At 38.2% G+C, this 22,941-nt stretch overlaps 1 long non-coding RNA gene across 1 annotated transcript in view; it reads right to left on the reverse strand.

Moving 5' to 3' along the window:
* LOC138144623 (uncharacterized) overlaps window positions 1-22,941 on the reverse strand; it is a 45,427-nt gene that overhangs the window by 8,854 nt on the left and 13,632 nt on the right. The window contains exon 2 of the long non-coding RNA XR_011163993.1: window positions 4,045-4,180. This is a non-coding gene — a long non-coding RNA (uncharacterized lncRNA). The remainder of the gene's footprint in view (window positions 1-4,044; window positions 4,181-22,941) is intronic.

A 22,941-nucleotide genomic window follows, 5' to 3' on the forward strand; every position in this document is an offset into this window, starting at 1 on the left:
TAGATAGATAGATAGATAGATAGATAGATAGATAGATAGATAGATAGGTAGGTAGGTAGGTAGGTAGGTAGGTAGGTAGGTAGGTAGGTAGGTAGGTAGGTAGGTAGACCTATAGGGAACTCTCAGAAATACTCTGCTGACAGTAATAGCTTTACTGCATTAGTTGATCAAAAAACCTAGAGTTCCAAAAAACCTAGAGTGCTGAGCCTGGAATTAGGAAAATTCCTCTTTGCTAGTTCAAATCTAGTTTCAGACACGTATTAGCCATGTGAGCTTGGGCAAGTCACTTAACACTGTTTGCCTCAGTTTCCTCATCTGTAAAATGAGCTAGAGAAGAAAATGGCAAACCACTCCAGTATCTTTAGCAAAAAAACAAACAAATGTGTCCATGAATTTGATTGAAAAACAACTAAACAATAAAAAATGGGTGCCTCCAGGTGGTAAATCTAGGCTTGGCTTGACTAGATATCGTTAGTTAGATAGAAGTCATGCCTGCCCTCTAGAAACTTCCTGTCTAAGGCTACACTGGATGATGCAGGAAGAATATTAACAGAACACTGGACTCAGAGTCGTAAAGACTTCAAATACTACCTCAGACATTTACTAGCTTTGTGACCCTAGGAAAATCACCTAAATAATCTAAGCTTTAGTTTCCTCATCTATAAAATGGGGATAATAATACCTATAGCACTTAGTTTACAGGACTGTCATGAGAATTGAATGAGATAACAGGTGTGGCACAGGTAAAGCTCTGATCAGTTTTCTGATCTTTCCCTCCCCTCTCCCCAAATCAAATTGGTAAAATTACAGGGGATTAGACCTTGCTGCAAATATCTGCAGAGCACCTCCTTGGAAATAGAATAGCACACCAACACCTGACTAATTAGGCTTGTCTCCTAATGATTTGTTGACAGAGGTTCAGGAGGATGGACTCTTGTTAGAGGAGTCTCTGTGATCTATAAAGAGGTCATTGTAAATCGAGCCACCTTTTCCTCTCCTGTGTTTTTTCTCCTTGGACCAAAGTGCAGCAAAGCAGGGGAAAGTAACAGATTTCTCCCTCCCCCACTCCAGCAGTAGAAAAGGGCATCTTGTAGGACAAGCGAACGGTGGGCAGACCGTGCCTCCCTGAGAGGATCGTCAGTTCCTGGCTACCTTCTACTTTTCGTTTCCTTTTCTGAGCCCAGGACAGAGACTAGGGAGATGGAGAATGGAAGTTTCCGAATTTAGGGGTGATGTTGTGAGTTCAAGGATTATGGCGTTTGAGAGTTCTTCATTTTCAGAGTCAAGTATTATATTGTTCATCCTTTGTTTGGAAAAGAACCAATGATGGCACTGGGTGATGCCTCGACTTTCAAGTAAATTGGATTTAAATGAGGCAGAGTTGCACAGTTGTCAACTTCATTCTCTCTTCCTGAGTCATCAGAGTCCAATGGCAGGACAAAAGTCAAGGTGGCTGGTGATGGCCTGGGATGCCAGGGATGACCTTGGCATCTTCAACAACTGACCATGCTCTAAGCACTCCACAGAGCCTGCAACAGCTGCCATCATGGCCATTGGAACAAATTGTTCTCAAGTACCCATGCTAATGGATGAAATCTTCACACGCTTGGGTTAGAAACCCCCGAACTCACTGACAGTTACTCTCCACCTGGTATAGCCTATGAGCTGAGAAGGTTTTACTGGGGTGTGGCTACTGTGCATACTACAGCCTCTTGGAGCCACAGGTGAGAGTTGGGTGACAGGTAGACACCAAAGGTGAATGAACAACCCTGGAAAGGGCTCAACAGCCCTCACACCAGAGGTGCTAGTCTTTCATGAATACCCCATATGCTCTTCCAGAAAGAGAACATTTCCTTGACAGCATAGATTTCAGAGAAAGAGAAAAAGGTCCTTGGCAGAGGGTTAACCCACAGATGAAAGACAAATGGAGGGACCAGGAGATCTGGACCTTACTGTCCTTCCATGATATTGCCCAGTTTCTAATATTCAGGTCCAAGACAAAGGGGAGTGTTTGTTTAGCAATTCCCAGTCTTTACCTTTTAGGTGGAATCTAATGGACTATCTGAGTACTACCGATAGACTAAACTTTACATTGCTGAAATGTTTCTCAGCTCAGGTCCAATCATGTCAGTCATGTCAGTCATAAACCCCAATGGCTACCTATTCTCTCCAGGATCAAATGTAAACTCCTCAGTTTGACTTTTAAAACCCCCTACAACCTGGCCCAACCTCCCTTTCTGGCCTTGTTATTCATTACTCTTATTCCTGCCCTCTACAATTCAGGGGTGGGAAATCTGTGGCCTTGAGGCCCCCGGTGGCCTACAAGGTCCTCAAGTGCAGCCGTTTGACTGAATCCGAACTTCAGAGAACAAATCCTCTTCATAAAAGGATTTGTCTTCTACAACTTGAACTCAGTCAAAAGGCCACCAAGGCCATATTCGGGCTCGAGGCTGCAGGCTCCCCACCCTTGATGTCAAACTGGCCTTCTTCGTGTTCCTCTACACAATACTCCTTCTCCCATCTCTTTGCATTTGTACTGGCTGAGCCCCATGCCTGGAATGCATTCTCTTCTCTCTTCCACTTCTCGCTCCCTTCATGATTCAGCCCAGACGAAACTTTTCACATGAAAACTTCCTGATGCCCCCACACTCTCCACTTACAAAATGGAAGCTAATTGAGCTAAGGAAGTTTTGATTTATGTCTTTGTACTCCAATGCCTAAAAGAGTGGCTGGCACATAGTGGACATTCTTATTCTCTCTCTCTTTCTCTCTCTCTCTCTCTCTCTCTCTCTCTCTCTCTCTCTCTCTCTCTCTCTCTCTCTCTTTCTCTCTCTCTTTTTCTCTCTCTCTCTCCATATATGTATGTATGTATGTATGTGTATATATATATTTACACACACATATATACATATACACATATAAGTGTGTGAATATGTATATTTGTATATATTGTGTACATATCTATATCTATTTATAGATATTTGTTCATGGTCTCTGAAGAGTCCTTTGTTTCTTAGGCATGTTCTATGATATAGAAACTAAAGGCCATTGAAAACCTAGTAACTTATGGTACATTGAGTCCCTACATTGAAACTGGAGGCCTACTACCCACCACCCACATTTAGGGAAATAAAGCTTTATTCAAATTTTTCAAAGTCATTTTATTCCAGAGTAGGGGTAATCATCAGTCAAAATAAGAATATCTTTTGCCCTCTACAATCATGCTTCCAGAACTGTACCTGGTCAATGTAAGCCCAGAGTTTGAGGAAGGTTTTTTTTGGGGGGGTGGGGGGGGAAGACAGTGGGCAAGAGGCAAGTGGGGTAGGCCATTGGTAACATAGAAACAATTTTGCAAAACCTTAAAATGTTACATTACTGTCAGTTATATTATTATAATGATACATGAAACACAAGGAATAAACCCAGGCAGCAACTAACCAGAATTTACTTTGCATTCAGCAGATACTCCATAAAGCTCTGCTGACCTAAAGACAGTGAGGAAAGGGAGACCGGGAGGGGGAAAGGGATAAGTATTTATATAACACTTACCTCTTGCCAGACACTGATAGCTACAAAGGCAAAACAGGTAACAAAGAAAAGATATAATGATTTCATTCTATACACAGGCTGGGGATGGAGCCAAATAGTCTGACAGTGAATGAGAGAGAAGGTAATTTACATTGAGATAGAGATGTAGAGATTGGGGAGAAAGTTCCTGCCCCCTTGTCTTGAAGCCTCTGTCAACCCATTCTCCAACTCAGTTTGCTCCCGGTCCCCACCTCTCTTGCTCCTTCTGTGAGACTGTGATTTCAATGTGTACATATCTCCTCCAGTGATGCAAATTGCCATCCCTTTTCATTCTTCTCTATTTCCCCACAGATTCGCCATAAAGGATCAAGCCAATATAATGGAAGTCTTTTTCTCATTCTGCTTCAGGGCTCCTGGGACTGTCCATGGCCAGCCCACCTCTCTCTTCAGTCATATGTGTTCTCTCTAATGCCCCCTGTGCTGATCCGTGACTTTTGATAATATGTTGAAGCTTACCTTCATGCTGTCCTTCGTACTATCATTTTAATTCTTCTAAGATTGTGTATTTCCATGATTCTGAATCATCACCAAGAGAAGGAAGAGAGTTGGATAATCCTGCAAAGTAGCAGTTACATGGTTGACTCTTAGATATCTATAGGGAGAAGAAGGCAGGAGAGAAGGGAGGAAAATAGAGAAAAATAGATATGAGGTGAAAAGAGTTTGAAAAATGGATTTACCAATAGCACCCAGGCCTATCGAAGGGAAACTCTTAACTCATATTTTTATCCTTGTTAAGTTTCAATAAGCATTTATAATCACCAAGGATATGCAAGTCCCTCTACTAGGCACTGCAGATACAAAGACAAAAGGGGAACATAAAAGAAATCTTTCCTTCAAGGAGAAAACTTTGAGGGAAGGGGAGAAAGAAACATGCAACTTGTATGTACATAAGTAAACTTCCTTATCCTTCCAGCCATGTAGTTCCCTTCCACATAGGGAAAGCCAGTCCTCCTCGTCTTCCTCCTCTTCCTCTTCTTCCTCCTCCTCCTCCTCTTTCTTCTTTTTGAAAAGGCTCTCATTGAATTGATATAGAGAGCTGTCCTTAGAATCAGGATGCTCTGGATTCAAATCCCATCTTTGTCATAGATTGGCTACATGGCCTTGGGTGAATGCTTTAGTCGTGATGGTCTTTCTAGCAGCTGCCAGGTCTAACATATCCTGCCCCCATAGATTCAGTATCAAAACAAGATAATTCATTTAAAGTACTTTGCAAACCTTAAACTGATATGTAAATTCTATTATTATTGCAGATCAGCCCATGAGTTGATATTTGTGCCCTATAAACCATAAAACACTGTGTCATTATTAATTTTAAATATTCTTATTTGGGCCCAATTGTAATGCATTCACTAAGCTACACTTCTGCAAGAGTGGATAGGGCACTGGACTTGGAGTCAAAAATACATGATTTCAAAAAAAATTTTTTTAATTAAAAAAATAAAAAAAATACATGAGTTCAAATCCTGCCTCAGACACTTACTAGCAGTGTGATACTGGGCAAACCACTTAACCTCTGTGCCTCAGTTTCCTCATCTGTAAAATAGGGAAAAAGAACACCTCCACTCTCCCACAGTTATTGTGAGACTCAAATGAGATAACATTTTCTAAACATTTTGCAAAGCTTAGTTCAGGAAGTTGGATTCAGTGATCTCTAATGTTCCTTCCACTTCTAAATTCAAAATCTTATTATTCCTATGATTTTCTCTAAAGTAAAGGCAGAAAAGTCTAAGACTGATACTCTCTATTTAGCTCACTTTCCACAAGTTCCACTGAGCTTCAAATAACCCAAACAGGATCAACTTTCAATCATCTACAATTTGTTCACTTTAGTGGATGAGATGATTTTTTTAACCCTTGGTTGTCTTCCCCTACACACACACACACACACAACACATTTATAAATTGACCTCTCTTACCGTCAGTAGGTATCTGATCAAGGAACAGAAGCTCTTTTTAATATGAGCCTGATGGAAAATAGCCATTCAATTCAGCAACAGGCACTGAGCACCGAGAGCATTCACTGAGCAAAGGTGTTCTAAGCACCTACTATGTGCAAAGTCTGATGTAAGTGCTGAGAGGGCTACAGAGAAGAATAAGAGCTGGCTCCTGATCCAAAGGAGCTTTAAAAATCTAATTTTAAGAAAAGATAAAGACATTTACCCAAATAATGACAATAAAATGGTGGTGACATACAACAAAATGCTGTGAGAGTAAATGAGGGAGGACAGACTTCCAACTTGGGAAGATGGGGATGAAGAAGGGGTTAAGTGACTTGCCCAAGGTCACATGGCTAGTTTTGTGTTAAGTGTCCTGAGGCTGGATTTGAAATCAGGTCCTCCTGACTTCAGGGTGGTGCTCTATTCACTGCGATATCTAGCCATCCCTGATGGGGATGATTTTACAGAGTGAGTGACTCTTAAACTGGACTTTGAAGGATGGGCAAGATATGGATCAGTAAATATGACAGGAGAAGAAATTACTTACATATAGAATACTACGAATAAATACATAAAAAAGGAAAATATGAGATGTTTTAGGGAAACAGCAAATAGTCTGCTTTGACTACAGCTTAAAATACATGATCAGATATAGTAAAAAAAAATAAATAAATTTTAAAATCTGTGCTAGAACCAGATTGTGATTCATGAGTATTGATTGGGTCATGGGTTCTAGGCTAAGGAGTTTGGCTGACTTACTTTGGTAGACAATGAGGAACAGCTGAGCAGGGCATGATCAGAATTTAGGAAGGTTAAATTGAATGGTTTGGAAGATAAGGGAGACTGGAGACAAGAGGCTTTTGAAAAAAAATATGTATGAATGATAATGAAGTCCTGAAATAATCTATCAATTAATCAACCAACAAACCTTTATTAAATGCCTAATATGATCCAGGCATTGTACTAGGCACTGAAGATAGAAATTAAGAAGTTAAAAATTAAATAGTCCCTGACTTCAAGGAGTTTAGATTCCATTAGGAGAAATGGTATGTCTCTCTTGCATAGTGTGTGTGTGTATACACACACACATACACACACACATATATACCCACACATATATACATATATAGACAAACCACAATTTTGTATGTGTATATGTATATATATATATATATAATCTCCTGATATATACAGAACATACAACAATAAATATAAAGTAGTTGGAAGGCAATAGGAGGGGTCAGGAAAGGCTTCATGTAGAAGGTGGAGATTGAGCTATGTTGTTAAGGAAACAAGGAATTCTAAGAGGTGAAGATGAAGAGTGAGAACATTTCAGGCATGGAAGATAGACAGATCAAAGGTGCAGATCCAGGAGATGTATGAGAAGCAGCAAAGAACCCATTTGGTTGAACCTTTAGAGTGTAGGAAAGGGAATCATGTATAATCATAAAACTGAAAAAACAGAGGGGTTTATATTTTATCCTAGGGGCAACGCAGAGTCACTGGTGTTTCTTGGGTAAAGGAAAGATATGGTCAGAACTACACCTAAGGAAAATTACTTTGGCAGCTGAGAGGAAGATTGATTGGAAAGGGTAGCTACAAGACAATACAAACATGACTGGATTGGAACAGTCAACTCTTGTGTTGAATCAGCAGAAGTAGAATTGATAAGACATAGCAACTGATTGTGGGGAGTGAGGGAGAGAAAGGAGTCAGAGATTCTTTTAAGGTTTTAAACCTAGATGACTGGAGAAAATGACATCACCTCTTACAGAAGAAAGGAAGTCAGGAGAAGCAAATACATTTGCCCCTGAAAAAATTATAATGCATTTCAGTGCAAATACAACAATACCTCACATACCAAGAAAGCTAGATCTGAATCAAAACACAGAGAGCCTCTGAACAACTAAAATGGACACTATCACTGAATTAATGAAGCTTGGGTAGTGTATTCCTAAGGAGGGACTGTTAAGTTCTCAGTGAGTGCCTATTTATTCTCATTTTAGAAATACTGCTAAGGCTTGGTTGTTTGGTGTCCAGGCTCATAGCAGATGGAGAAGCAGCCAATTAGAAAGGAGCTTCCACAGGCGGGCTTACTGACATCAGCAAGATGTGACCCTGGCCATCTGCCCCTGAGAGAAAAGATAGATTAGAGGATCACAGAACTAAAGCTGAAAGAGGTCATCTGGACTAACCCTTCATTTCTCCAATGAGAAAAATTGTAAGAAACAGACACAGTAATGCAATCTAAAAGGTAAACTCCTTGAAGGCAGGGACTAGTTTCCCTTTCTTGTAACCCCTAATGTTTGGGACAGTACCTGGAACATAGGAAGCACATACTAAATGTTTGTTGATTGATTTTTGCAAAAATAAATACATAAATAAACGTGGTCTGCTGCTCCCAGCCTATCTCCTCCCCAGGCCACCCTATGGGGCACTTCCCTCAGAAAAGGTCTAGGGGATTTTTCCCTGTTGGCATCTGTTCTCCATCTCTCATGAGTAATAATAAAGTTTTAACTTCTGCTCTTCATCTGAACTCTCTTGTACCACAACATCAAACTAGCTAAGGGTAAATGCCCCTAGTCTATCTCTCCACACTCACTGCTCTACCCTCTCCACATGACCAGACTTGGTCAGAGAAATGTTCCACTCCCAGAGCTACTACATTTACTATCATTATTCTTCTTCATTTTTTATTGTTTGAAATAAATAAATGATAAACCATCAGTTGGAACCACTCCAAGACAAGAGGAACCAGAAGAATACCTAATAAAAACCAAACCACTCCACAAATAGACCATATTAGAGGATGCCAAAAAATAACACTGGACATTCTGAGTTTTCCCTGCAAAACATGCATCACCTGAAAAAATATAAGAAACCAATCAGATAAGATCTGGGTGCCCCACTGGGAGCCACAAAGAGAATATGCAATGCTGACAAATAAGCCTTCTTTTAAACAGGCTACCTTTGCTCAGGCTATCGGTCATCACTTTCAAGAATTTTTGGCTCTCCATTTTTGTAAGTGTAATGACACACACTCACACACACACACACATGCAGGAAATCTTGCCTGCTCAAAAAGGCTCTTTAATGATAAATTTCAACTCAGAACAAACTTTTAATCTGACTTAGGGGGAGGAGACAGGTGATGGTGGGAGGATGACAGTGAACATAATCTGCAGCTGACCTTCACATCTGAGAAAGTTGAGGACAAATGAGGGACTTGGTTTCCTCCCAAAAGGACAGGGAAGGTGTTTCAGCTCAGCAATAGGAGCCATACCTTTCACAAATCCACCTGGGCATGACTTTGTCTCTGTATGCTGCAATAGGAGCATCCTTTGATGGAAGAGGGTGTTTTTCTCTTCTTTTATTCAATAAATAAAGTGCTTCCTATGAGCAGATCTACTGTGCTAGACACTGGAGGAAATACAAAGTTTAGATAAGACAAGATTCCCTGCCTTCAAGGAAGTTGGGAGATCTATGAATATTCGTTCTAGACTCAATATCTTGAAAGTAGGAAATGGATCTCAGATCTTTGATTCTCATATACACAATATGGTACAGTTGAAACAGTGCTGACTTTGAAATCAGAAGACCTGGGTTCAAATACCTCCTCTGTCACTACCTGTATGTCTTTGGGAAGGTCATCTGATCACCATGGATCTCAGTTTCCTCATTTGTAAAATAATAATATTAATTTTAGTAACAAGGGGGTTGAATTAAATGATCTCTGAGGTTCTTTTCTGCTCTGGATCTAATATCTAGCATATGGTAAATGTGCTCAATTGTAAAGGAATTTGTCAATGAATCACACTCTAAGAAGTGAATCATAACCTCAAGTGATCATCTATCCCAACTCATACCTGAATTCTCTCTAGGACACACCTGAAAAGTGTTATTATATCTCTGTTTAAAGACCTTCAAAAGGTAAAGCCCAAGACTTAAGGAAGCTTCTTCCTAATTTTGAATAGAGTTGCTGGAACATTTTCTGTTAAATTAAGCCTAAATCTGTCTCTGTGACTTCCATGCATTGTTCCTAGTTCTGGGCTTTGGTTTCAAGAAAGTAAATCTAATGCTTTCACATAACAGCCCTTCAAATATTTGATTCTTTTGATTTTGTTGTATTATTTCTTGGTGTCTTACAAAGTCATTAGCTTTCCCTTGCCCAAATCTAATTTGTAAGGAGTTATTTTCTTTCAGAAATTTTTGGATCTCTTTTTCCAATTGACTGACTTTCTTTTCAAAATTTTCTTGATTTTCTTGTATTAGTCTTATTTTCTTCCCCTAACTTTTTCTCAACCTCTCTTATTTAGTTTTTGAAGTACTTTTTGAGCTCTTCCAAGAATACTTTTTGGCCTTGTGACCATTTTATATTTTTCTTTTTTCTTCTGAGTTTGAACCCAACTTCTCTATCACTATAGTTGCTATCTATGGTTGGATTCCTTCTCTTTTGCTCACTCATTTTTTTTAAGTGGATTATTTCTTGATTGTCAACTTTGTCTTTGATTCGGGCTCTAGTCTGGAGGTGTCAGGTATGTCTTAAACTTCAGTTTTCTTGTATTCTGTCTGGGGGCCTGAGCTCAGGTATTCCTCTATAACCCCAAGCTACAACCAGGGTCCCCAACAATGATGTCATCAAAAACTATTCCCTACAGTCCCTCCTGTGGCTGCAAACTTCAGCTCACCCCTCTGCCCTGAACCAAAACCATGGTCTCCATTCTCCTACAAGTGCCCATAGCCAGCAAAGCCCAACTCCTATGAGACTTCACTCACCAAAGTGTGCTTGCTCCTCCTCAAACATAGCTACAACTCAGGATGATATCATCTGACCCCCCCACACTGTCCATTGGGTTACAGTTCCTAAAGCTGAGACTGCTATCTATGCATCTATCCCCAGGACTTATTTGTTGATGCCATGATTCAGTGGTATCTGCCTAGAGGTATCTCCACCTCAAACAGGCCAGACCATCACCCCAGAAGGTCAGGTCTTTACTAATGTACTCCCAAGTTGTCTTAGGCTAGAGGACTGCTTCAGCTTGACTTTTAATTATTTCTGCTTCACTAAAGTTCACTTTGAGGCATTATTTTAAATTATTTGTGGGGGAATTTGGGAAAGCCAGGTAATTTCCTGCCTTATTCCACTATCTTCCCAGAATCCTCAAGACCCTTCAAATATTTGAAGACTTATTACATCAATTCAATTCAACTCTTATTTATCAAACATAAGTTATACTAATGATATAAAAACAAAAATATGGAATTGTCTCAGACCTCAAGGAGCCCATATTTTACATGGGGAAGTAACATACACAGATGAGTAAATACAAATTGCAGACCAAGCAAATACAAAGCAATTACAAGTAGACTTTAGGGAGAGTGAAATCAACTAAGGGGATCAAGAAAGGCCAGTCAAGCAAGGATTCTTAATTGGGGGACCATGAACTTATTTGTATTTTTATATATATTTTAATAACTGTATTCCAAGATAACTGGTTTCCTTTGTAACCCAATATATTGCATTTTATACATTTAAAACATTGTTCTGAGAAGGGGTACATGACACCAAAAAGGTTAAGAACCTCAGGCCCTTGTCAAAGAGCATTGGCACTGAAACTTGGAAGGAAGTTGAGAATCCAGAAAGTGAAATATTTCTCCTCCCCATCCCCAACTCTTTTCTTCAAGTTCATTCTTCAAACTCATGGCAATTCTCTATCACTCATATGGTATGTTCTCTTCCTTGGCTGCTGTGCTATACTTTTGAATCATTTGAGCTTGTAACCCAATAAAACCATATTTGTACAGGAACTACTGCCTAATTATGCCTACTCTATCCTATATTTGTGAAGCTTATTTTTGGAATGCAAGTGTAGAGCTTTGGATTTGTCTCAATTAAATTTTACCATATTGGATTTAGTCCATTGATCTAGCTTACTGAAGATATTTTGAGATCAAGATTCTGTCATTCTTTAAATCAGATAGCCTTCTGAGTTTCACATCACACACAAATTTGACAATCACAGCATCTATTCCTTTATCACGTCCTTGATAAATAAGTATATTGAAAAGCACAGGCTCAAACAAATACTTTCAGAACACACTAGAGACTTCCTTCCAATTTGACATTGAATCAGTAATTACTACTCTTTGGGTCTTACTATTCAATCTGTTCCAAGTTTACCTAACTATATTATCATCTAGATTGGTGGTGTCAGACTCAGATAGAAAGAGATCTCTGCAGCCTGCATGTTGACTTAGAAAATGACAAGGTCAGCATTATCTCTGTTCCCTTGTATTTTTATTTATTAATCACTTTCCAAGCACATTTTAGTCTGTTTTCCACAACTTTGACACCTCTGTCTAGATAACATTTCTCCCTGTTATCTATAAGCATGGCACAAGAAATTTTGACAAATGTTTTACAAAACTTACATCATTACATTAATTAGAGCTGCTACCATTCAGCTGATACTTTTCTTTCATTGAGGCAAAAAGATGAGCTGGTTGGGGGGGGGCAGGGATTGATAGGTGAATCTTGAGAAAAAGGTCAAGCAAAATGAAAGACTTGAAAGAATTGGAAAGGTTCATCCCCCACAATTGCTAACTCTGGCTAACCCCTCTAATCCTGACCCTACTCCCTCAACAGTAACCCCAGCACTGTTGTCCATCTGTTTCATGGGGCTCTGAGGAAAGATAGAAGAAGGAGAGAAGAAGGAAAGTAGAATAGGAAGTACAGAAGACAAGCCTAGGTGAAATTTGAGCCTACTCAGTAATAGTAAGTTGCAGAGGGAGTAAAATTAAAGCCAACAAAAGAATATGACCATATCCCCTTACAACTCTTTATCCCTAAAATCCCAAGAACAGAGATGATGTCTTCTCCTCCCTCTTTTCCTCCCTTCTTACCCCACCTGCACTCCAGGCATACTGAACACAAACACAGGATACCAGGTTCCTGGACAAGGTCTCTAGAATATTCTACCCCTGTTGTTCCCTTTCTCCCTGAAAAAGTTCTAAAAGTATAGGTTTCCTCCCAAGTTCTTGATTATATATTGGGGTGGAGAAGTGGAGTTTATTCAGATTAAATCTAATTATTTTCAGCATTTATCATTAAGACCTGTATGTACTATTGACTTTCATCTATGATATAGTGACTGAATTAAACTTTAAGACCCCCTTAGATTCAAAAGATTTCTAGTCTTATTACCATTTCTCCTAGTTCACTAAAACTGAAATGTCATAGACTCATGGAGTCTAATAGACTAAAAGATTGGATTATTAGATCTAAAAGAATTTTAGTTCTCATAAAATGTAGAACAGGGAGGGGTAACATTAGAGGACATTTACTCCAAACTCCCAATTTATGGATAAGGAAATTGAAGCCCAATGAGGCAAAGTAACTTAACCTACATAACCTGACTAATTAGTGGCAGAGTCAGAACTAAAACCTGCCTCCTTGATTTTAATTCCATGTTTTTCCACTATACTATCATTTTCCCCCAAGGTCCTCCCTGCTAATCCAACTCATGACTATGCCTTCCTCTGCTTCCCATATTAGTAGTCCATAACTTGGAGTATCATTATGTTCAGGGTCTTGGCATTGGCATTGTGGGAATATATAATAGATAAGAAGACCTAGTCCTTTCTCCCAAGAGCTCACTATCAAGTTAAATGCAAATGGAATAAAAGTATTTCCAAGCCACAAATATAATCTCTCCTGACACTGCCTGAGGGACAAGATGCAGCTGGGTATCCTGTCATGCACTGTATGGGAATGAAATAAGCATTTGCTAAAGACAATGTGGAAGACCAAGAGGCAAAAAGTATCCAATGTATTTTAAACCTGCCATCTGATTTCCCCTTGGTCCAGTCTGATTTCTTTTGGATTCTGGACACATGTGGACTTTTTCCTTGATATTGGTCATCCTAGAATTATTGGATATTAGACCTGGAAGGGACCTTGGAAATCATCTAGGCCTATTTCTTCATCTTTCCAATATGCTCCTAGTAGAAGAAACCAACCAAGGGCTATAGGCAGGGCTGACTGTGAGAACGATGAGAAAGATTGGCAAGGCTTTCATTCCACTTCCTGCTCTCTGATTTCAAATGCCTAGGAAATTACCTTTGTCCCAAAGTTCTTTAGTGTTCCTTATACATCATGATAGGATGGACACTGTACTATATGTCAGACTGATCCAATCTCTAACCTCTATCAACTTAAAATCTAAAAGAATCAACAATTAAGAAAACATGCAAAGGCTATGTTGATAAATTCAAGGCATGAAGGAATGGCAAAATATGTTCCAACTAAAAATGAAGCATGGGCTAATATTTTAACCAGGAAAGAATATTTACCAAATTCGTGAATACAAGTTCTATTTGCAGTTATAGTGTAAAGGCAATCATTTGTTGGCTTAAGTAGAAGATATGCTTTGATTATAAATATCAGGATATAAAAAGCCTAGATATCTGATTTAAAATGCAAGATTTCAAACAAGAATTCAAACATACTTGCAGAAATTTAAACACATTATCACTTACTGAGGTACTGATAGCATAAATGATGCTAAAAGAAATTAGTCAAAGCAAACAAATTATTGGAGTTGACAGAGGTGTAAATGGGAACCCTGATTGTTCTCAGATAGATAGACAGACAGACAGATAGAAAGACAGGCACAGACGGACAGATAGATGATAGATAAGACAGACAGACAGACAGACAGACAGACAGACAGACAGACAGACAGACAGATAGATAGATAGATAGATAGATAGATAGATAGATAGATAGATAGATAGAGGTAACATTACATATCTGCTCATTAAAGCCATAATTAATTTTTAAGGATGGGGAGTTAGGATAAAGTGATATAAATCTGTCCCTGGCCCCTTTACTCCAGGAAAAGAATGGATTTATAATATACAGAGTGATGATATGGGAGTCAGAAGCTTCTGGCTTTGTCCCTAGCTTTTGCCTCCAACCAGTTATGCTGATATATAATCATCCACGTAGCAAGAATCCCTTTTTCTGTGTGTAAAATGTACACAATGTTCTTTCTCAAGTTTCTCAACTCTTTGAATGGAGGTAGAAAGGAATTATGAAGATGGTAATTGCTTTGCTTCTCAGAGGACTAAGTACTTTTATAGTTCCAAAGTACCAAATTTTATCTGGTACTGGCTAAAAAAATAGAGTGATGGAATAGAGTCGGTACAAATTACATTATAGCAAATGATCGTAGTAATCTACGATATGGTAAACCCAAAGATCCAAGCTTTTGGGACAAAAATTCATTATTTGACAAAAACTGCTGGGAAAACAGTATGAGAGAAACTAGGTATAGACCAACATCTCATACTGTATAACAAGATAAGGTACATGATTTACACATAGAGGGCAATACCATAAGCAAATTAAGAGAGCATGGAATAGTTTATCTATCAGATTTAAATATATAGGAGGAGTTTAGGATCAAAGAAGATACAGAGACCATTAGAAAGTGTAAAATAGACAATTTTGATTATATAAAATTAAAAATTTTTGCCCAAAAAACCCATTGCAAACAAAATTTTAAGGAAAACAAAAAAATGGGGAGAAATTTTTGCAACAAGTATCTCTGATAAATGCATCATTTCTCAAATATATAAAACTACAAGTCATTCCCCAATTGATAAATGATCAAAGGATATGAATAAGCAGTTTTCAGACAAAGCAATCAAAGTCTATAGTCATATGGAAAAAATATTCTAAATCACAATTGATCAGAGAAATACAAAGTAAAACAACTTGGAGGTACCACCTCACACCTATCAGAGTAGCTCATGTGACAAAAAAGGAAAGGGGATGTTGGAGCAGATGTGGGAAAACTGGGACACTAATGCACTATTGGTGGAATTGTAAACTGATTCAACCATTCTGGAGAGCAATTTGGAACTATGCCCAAAAGGCTATAAAACTGTGCATAGCCCATTCATCTAACAATATCACTGCTAAATCTACATCCCAAAGACATCCAAAAAAAGGGAAAAAGACCTATTTGTACAAAAATATTTATAGCATCTCTTTTTGTGGTGGCTTAGAATTGGAAATCAAAGGGATGCCCATCAATTGGGGAATGGCTGAACAAGTTGTAGTATATGATTGTAATGGAATTGTGCTGTAAGAAATGACAAGGAGGATAATTTCAGAAAAACCTTGAAAGACTTACATGAATGAATGCATAGTGAAGTGAAGAGATGCAGGAGAACATTCTACAAAGTAACAGCGATATTATTCGATGAAGAACTGTGCATAACTTAGCTATTCTCAGCAATACAGTGATCCAAGACAATCCCAAAGGACTAATGATGAAGCATTCTATCCACCTCCAGAGAAAGAACTAATATTTATTGAATACAGACTGAAGCATGCTATTTTTCACTTTCATTTTTTTCTTTTGAGTCTTCTTGTACAAAATTACTAATACGGAAGTGTTTTACATAATTGCACATGTATAACCTATATCTGATTGCTTGCCATCTCAGGGAAGGGGTACAGGAAGGAGGGAGAGATAAAATTTGGAACTCAAAACTTTAAATAAAAATGTTTTTAAATTTAAAAATATCAAAGTGTATATCTGATTCCTGCTTCTTAAGAGAACAGTCATTTAAAATTTCCCAATTTTCTGGGCAAAAATACACCCTCCACAACACTCTAAAAAGCTCCACAGTTCAAAGCCAATCAGGTCTTAGGGGACTTGAAGGATGAAATGTATATACCCAGGATATTTAAATATACATTGTGTATATGTATGTGTGTGGAAGACACACATAAATGGTAAATAAGGAAACTTAAAAAAAAAAAAAGATAGATAGTCCCAGATTTTAAAACCACCCCCAAGGTAGAACAGGTGGCGAAAATATAATAAAACATGTTGCAAGGAACTTGTCATGAATTTTAAAAACAAAAACGCCTACAGACCAAATAAAACCACACTGACACCCAGCTAATTCTGAAGTACCCAAACTATTTTAAAATGACAACGCACAAGTTCCAGAGTGAGGGACTCCAACAGAAATGGTTGCAGGGTGATTACTACAGTATTACCAGGGAGCAGAGCTCAGATGGACTGGCAGAGATGGAATACACTCACCCTCTTGCCAGGATGGGACATGTGGAGATTACCAGGCCCCTCGGGCTTAGTACATTTGCATGGAAACCAGGGAGAAGCCAGGCTTTCTCTTCAGAAAGCCCTGCTGGAGCCTCTCTCCACGTAGATGGTTGCCTGGTCGTTAGCATCCTAATGCACTCAAAAACTAAGGATTTAGATTACAAGAACATCATGTGCCTATAGCTCAAGTCTACAAGACTGCATTCAAGTATGGCCTATCACATGCTGGTACCCAGAATGAAGGGGGGCAAGGGGAGGAGATGAAAATTTCTTTCTCCTTCCTTTCACCACTGTCACCAGAAGGACAGTTCATACTCTGGAATTGTTTACTCCTCTTCCCAGTCTCCTCTCCCTCCTGATCCCTAAAGTTTTTTTTTTAATTGATGAGTCAGGGGCACCTAGATGGTTCAGCGGCTAGAGCACTGACCCTGAAGTCAGGAGGAGTGGAGTTCAAAATTGGACGCAGACACTTATTAGTTGTATGACTCTGGGCAAGTCATTTAACCCCAACTGCTTGCAAAAAATATTTGTTAATTGATGATTCCTTGAACATACTCTGTTAGAATCCTATTAGGTAAAATTACAAACCTTCACATTAATGTATTACATAGAGGAAGGAGCACTAAATTAGGAGGCTGATGACTTGAGTTCAAATCTCAGTTGTGCAACCTACTAGTTGGGTGACCTTGAGCAACCTCCCTGGGTCTCAGTTTCTTCATCTCAGAAAGATTCAACTAAATTTTACTATCAGTTATTATGCATCTACAGAGCCAGGTACTGTTTTCTCATCTGTAAAGTAAGGGAAATGTCTCATGGGATCATAGATTTAATGTAGACAGTGGTTAAAATGCTAGATTTAGAGTCAGAAAGACCTAAGTTCAAATCCAGACTCAGACACTTACTTGCTACATGACCCTGGGCAAGTCATTTAACCTCTGTCTGCCTCAGTTTCCTCATCTGTAAAATGAGGATAATAACAGCACTTACCTCCCAGGTTGTTGTGAGGATAAAGGAAGTCAAATTCTAAAGAACACTGCCAACCTTTAAGTGTTATATAAATATTTTTATTACTATTTATTAATATTAAGTTGAAAGAGTTGCAAAAGATCATTTAGTCAACCTCTTTATTTCACAGATGAAGCCCAGAGGCAGAGCAATTTGTCCAAAGTCACATGAGTCAAGAGCAAAGACAGATACACAAAGATGAGAAAATTACTCAGTCACTGCCCTCAAAGGGCTTACAATCTAAAAACTCACATATACACAAGTATACTCATCCCGCCTTTTTACAGCATTTTAAGCTTTATCAAGTGCTTCCCCAATGTAAAAAAGAGGGATACAATATTTATAATAATATCCAAGATAGAATATTCTAGGTACAAACAATAATTCAAGACGAAGAGCTCTAGAAAAATGTAGGAGGGAGAGATCATTTTCATGGAATTCTAAACAAGATCTATATTCCGCACAACCCTAAAGTAGACTGAGCCTTCTTTGAAAGTATTTCAACTCTCATTTCAGCATCTCCTTACCCATGCTGTCTATATTTTTCCCCATCCCCACAAGGCCCTGCTCTTAGGTATGTCACTTTAGTAAAAGGATAAATAAGGATTAGTGACTGATAACTGACTTAAGTTTCACCCACTCTCCACCACCAAAGTATTCACATTTAAGTAAAAGGCTAAGACTGAAGATTGAAAAAAAAATGATAGTTTTAGAAAGACCACTAATGTCAAATCTACGTTTAGACCCTGCCTTTGCCATTCACAAGTTGTGATTCTGAGCAACTCACTCTAAGCTTCATCCTTCAACTCAATTCAACAAACACTTATTAAGCCCTTATATGTATGAGGCACTATACTCAGAGCTGGGGCACAGAGACTGAAAGACTGAATTGTCTCTGTTTTAAAATAGTTTATATTTTATTAGAATTTAGAGTATTCACTGAAAATGTTCAGTAAGTATAGGTTCCCTCCCAAGTTCATGATCAAATATTGGAGGGGAGGGGAATTTAATCTACATCCATAATTAAAGAGCAAGAGGATATTTTCATAGAGAGCAAATAATTTGTACTTAAAAAGTCATCCATGGGGTTAGCCTGAACTTAGTTTACACTTTTCCAGAAAATGTAAGAGGATGTAACAATGGCCTAGATGATAGAAGCTGAGGGATTTACCAGCCCTGTTTGAGGGAGTTGTTCCCTGTGATTACCATAAGACCAAAAATTTATAGACCATCAGAAAGTTTAAGACCATAAGGGAGTTATCCTGTGATTAATACAAGACCACAGATTTATAACTAGGAGAGACCACATATTCAACATGTCTAAAATTGAACTGAGTCTTTCCCAAAAGACTTTCCCCCTACCCCACTTTTGAACTTACCAATTTCTGTTGAGGGCCATCTTTACCAACATCCAGGTTTGCAACTTTGGTGTTGTGTCTACTATGTGCCAAGAACTATATACTAAGCACCTTACAAATGTTATCTCATTTGGTATTAAAAGTCCTGCCTCACTGAACAAATTGTGGTATATGATTGTGATGGAATACTATTGTTCTATAAGAAATGACAAGCAGGATGGTTTCAGAAAAACCTAGAAAGACTTATATGAACAGACACAAAGTGACATGAGCAGAACCAGGAGAACATTGTACACAGTAACAGGAATGTTGTAATGAAGATCAACTGTAAAAGACTAAACTGCTCTGATTAAGACAATGAACGATCCAAGACAATTCCAAAGAAGCCATGATGAAAAATGCTATCCACCTTGAGAGAGAGAATTGATAGAGTCTGATAGATCAAAGCATACATTTTTACTTTATTTTTCTTATTTTATATGCATGTGTGTGTTTTCTTTTACAACATGGCTAATATGGAAATGTTTTGAATGACTTCACATGAATAATCAATATATTGCTGGGGGAGGGGAGAGAGGAAGGGACAGAATTTAGAGCTCAAAGTTTTAAAAAAATAAATGTTAAAAACATTTTTTTCATGTAATTGGGAAACATTTAATGAACTAAATAAAAATATTTTTTTTAAATCCTGCCAAGAATAGAAATGACACATAGGTGTCCAGTCTTGTTGATTCTACCTCTCCCACATTTCTCTCCTCTCTTCCCTTCTCCCCATTCACTCAGTAACCATTCATTCAGGCTCTCTTTATCTTTTGCCTGGACTATTACAATAGACTCTTAATGAGACTATAGACCTCAAACTTCTTCTCCACCCAGGTCTCCATTCTCACACAGATGCCAAACTGATATCCCTAAAGGATATCAGTTATCCTCTGTTACCACCTTATAAAGGCCTTCATGATCTAACTCCAACATATCATTCCAGGCATTCTATGTTTCGTTCACACTGGTCTGTTCTCAGTACATGACATTCCAATTCTCAATTCCAAAGTTCCATCTCCCATTTCCATGTCATTGCCCAAATCATCTGTTCCTCCCCACCCCTCACCCTGCCCAAAATTCAGTCCCTCTTCACTTAGACTACCCTGCTTCCTGCAAGGTTTAACTAAGATATTCTCTTATATGCAAGGACAATCCTGATCCCTGTGGTTGTTAGGGACTTTTTCCAACACCTCATATTAGTTTGCATTTTCACTTTGTATATATTTTGCATTAACTTATCTTTGTACATATTATTTCCTCCTAATAGAATATCAACTTCTTGAGATCAAGGACTATTTATATTTTTGTCTTTCTATCCCTAGTACCTTTCACAGCACTAGCTCACAAACATATAGTAGGTACTTAATATGTTTGTGGAATCAATGAACATCAAAACAATACCTTCTACTGCTGCATTTTCTAATACATACAAAATAGAATGTGCATTTTTAATAAACCTAATGGGTTTTGTCTTCTTTTTCTTAAGGTTTGGTTCACTACTGCCTTGGGGGTTTACTAGGATGATTTAACCCCCATAACAAACCAATTGTTCCATCCTTAGTTCTATTTTTTTAAACCGCGACAATGTACTCCAGTGTATATTTGTGAGGGGGGAAAAGCAACGTGATTCTATGAATCCATATTAGGATCTAATTAGTCACAGCCCCAGCTGATTAACAGTTTATCATATTTCTTAGCCTGAAGAAAGCCCAGGTAGAGAAAAGAGAGAGTGAGAGAAAAAGAAAGAAAGGAAATAGAAAAAATAGCTAATTATGATAAACTGGTTTCCTTGGTAACTGTTTATAACTGAAATGATGTTGCCATTATTTTAATGATAAACAGAGAGGTTTGATAGGAGATTATATGATTCACATTTACTGTTTTAATGTCTATTATGCCCTAACTAAGGTGAAGCCGGATAAAAATATGAACTTCCGTTAGGGTGGAAAAGTTAGAGTCAGGAGCCCCCAAACTTCTGCTGTCATTTATAACTTCAAAGATAGAAGCGTAAGGAATCAGAAATAAGGTATTCCCTGGTATAAAGAGGCTAGATTACCTCTATTCACCTTTGCAACGCTTGAATTTTATTTACCGTGACAAATATCCAATCATACATAAGCTAGGGAATCAGCCATGCAAATTGGTCCCCCTCCACCATTGTCCTCTTTGGTTGAATGGGAATTTTCAAGAGGGACAAATGAGCATCACTAGGGAAGGGAAGAAAGGCACTTGATTGTTCGGTCATATCAGCTGAATTAATCTGAGTTATCATTGGGTTGACAGATGCCACTCACATATCCCACTCATAGACATTTTCTTGAAGTATAGCTTACTTTTTCTATGTGTCCCATTATTGGAAAAGAAAAATAAATAACTGTTTTAACATGTGAGTATCATAAGATTTATATCTGGAAAGGTCCTTAGAGATCAATTAGCCCAACTATCTCATTTTACAGAGAAGTAAACTGAGGCCTAGAAGGGTTAAAGTGACTTGCCTGAGGTCACAGAAGTAGTAAATAGCAGACATAGGTCTAGAACAGGGGCCATCTTGTTGCTATCCATACTGCCATGATATATGCAAGGTCTTTAAGATCCCTCTAGCTATTAGTGCCTCTCCCTCTCCCCTCCCCCCACAAAAATACCTTCTAATTCTTTGTATATATTTTTAAATTATCTACATATGTAGGTGTTATTTATCCAATAGAATATATACTCCTTGAGGGCAGGAAGAGTTTTGTCTTTATCTTTGTATCAGCTAACACAGTGCCTGGCACATAGTAGGGATGTCGGTGGTTGTTTATTGGAAAATTTATGTAAGACTAAATAATTTGAGCTGATTCATAGTGGAAGAAAGGAACAAGCATTTATTAATCACCTACAAAGTACTAGGCACTGGGCTAAGCACTTTATAAGTATTATCTTGCTTAATCCTCAAAGCCATAGTAGGTAGGCATCATTATTATGTACTTTTTACAGTTGAGGAAACAGGGGCAGATCAAAGTTAAGTACCTTGCTAAGTGTCACACAGGCAGTAAGTTTCAAAGGCTATAATCCAAATCTAACACTCTCTACACTGGGTCACCCAGCAGCTGAGTGATGGACTTGGAATCAGCATACCTTGGCTTGAACCCCAACTCTTCTATTGGATACCTGTGTGACCGTGAGCAAATCACCTCACCTTTAGGGGTTTCTGTTTTCTCCTGTGTATAATGAAAGAGTTGGATTAATTGATCTCCGAATTTCCTTCCAGATCTAAATCCTACAATTGCATGATGGAGAAATAAAATTCTAGTGCACAGCTATTCTTCTAGCACCATGTTTAGATACTTGTGTATGCATTTAATCTCCCTCGTAAGATTACAAGATTACACTTTTGAGGGTAGAGAATAAGTGGACCCTCAATTGTCTAAGCCTCAGAGATATCTCATAGCATGTTGTACCTTACCTATGCAATTGAAACATTCTAATGTGGACCACGGCTATTTGTCATAAACGATTTTATTGTGTCCCCATTAAATCGGAAGTGCCATGAGGCCACAGAGTAAACCTTACTCATATATGTGTCTTTCAAAGCACCTTCACATAGAATTTAATAAGTGTCTGTAAAACTAAAACTTTATTATATAGTGTAACATTTTTCCATAGCTTACTGTAAATTATATATCCTCAGCCATAATATCATATGAAAGCTTTCCCCTACCTTTGAATTACCTTTGCCTTTAGGCATTCCACCTATACCACACTATCATACATTTGCCTTTGAATTGGTTTACAACATAACTATTATTCTATAATATATGACATAAACAATTATAGACAGAAAGGTACAATATGATTATTCTCCAAAACAATAAAAACTGCTAAGGA

This window comes from Petaurus breviceps, unplaced genomic scaffold, assembly GCF_028583685.1.
Source record: "Petaurus breviceps papuanus isolate PSGF00001 unplaced genomic scaffold, PetGlider_PUasm1.0 90702, whole genome shotgun sequence".
Lineage (NCBI taxonomy): Eukaryota > Metazoa > Chordata > Mammalia > Diprotodontia > Petauridae > Petaurus > Petaurus breviceps.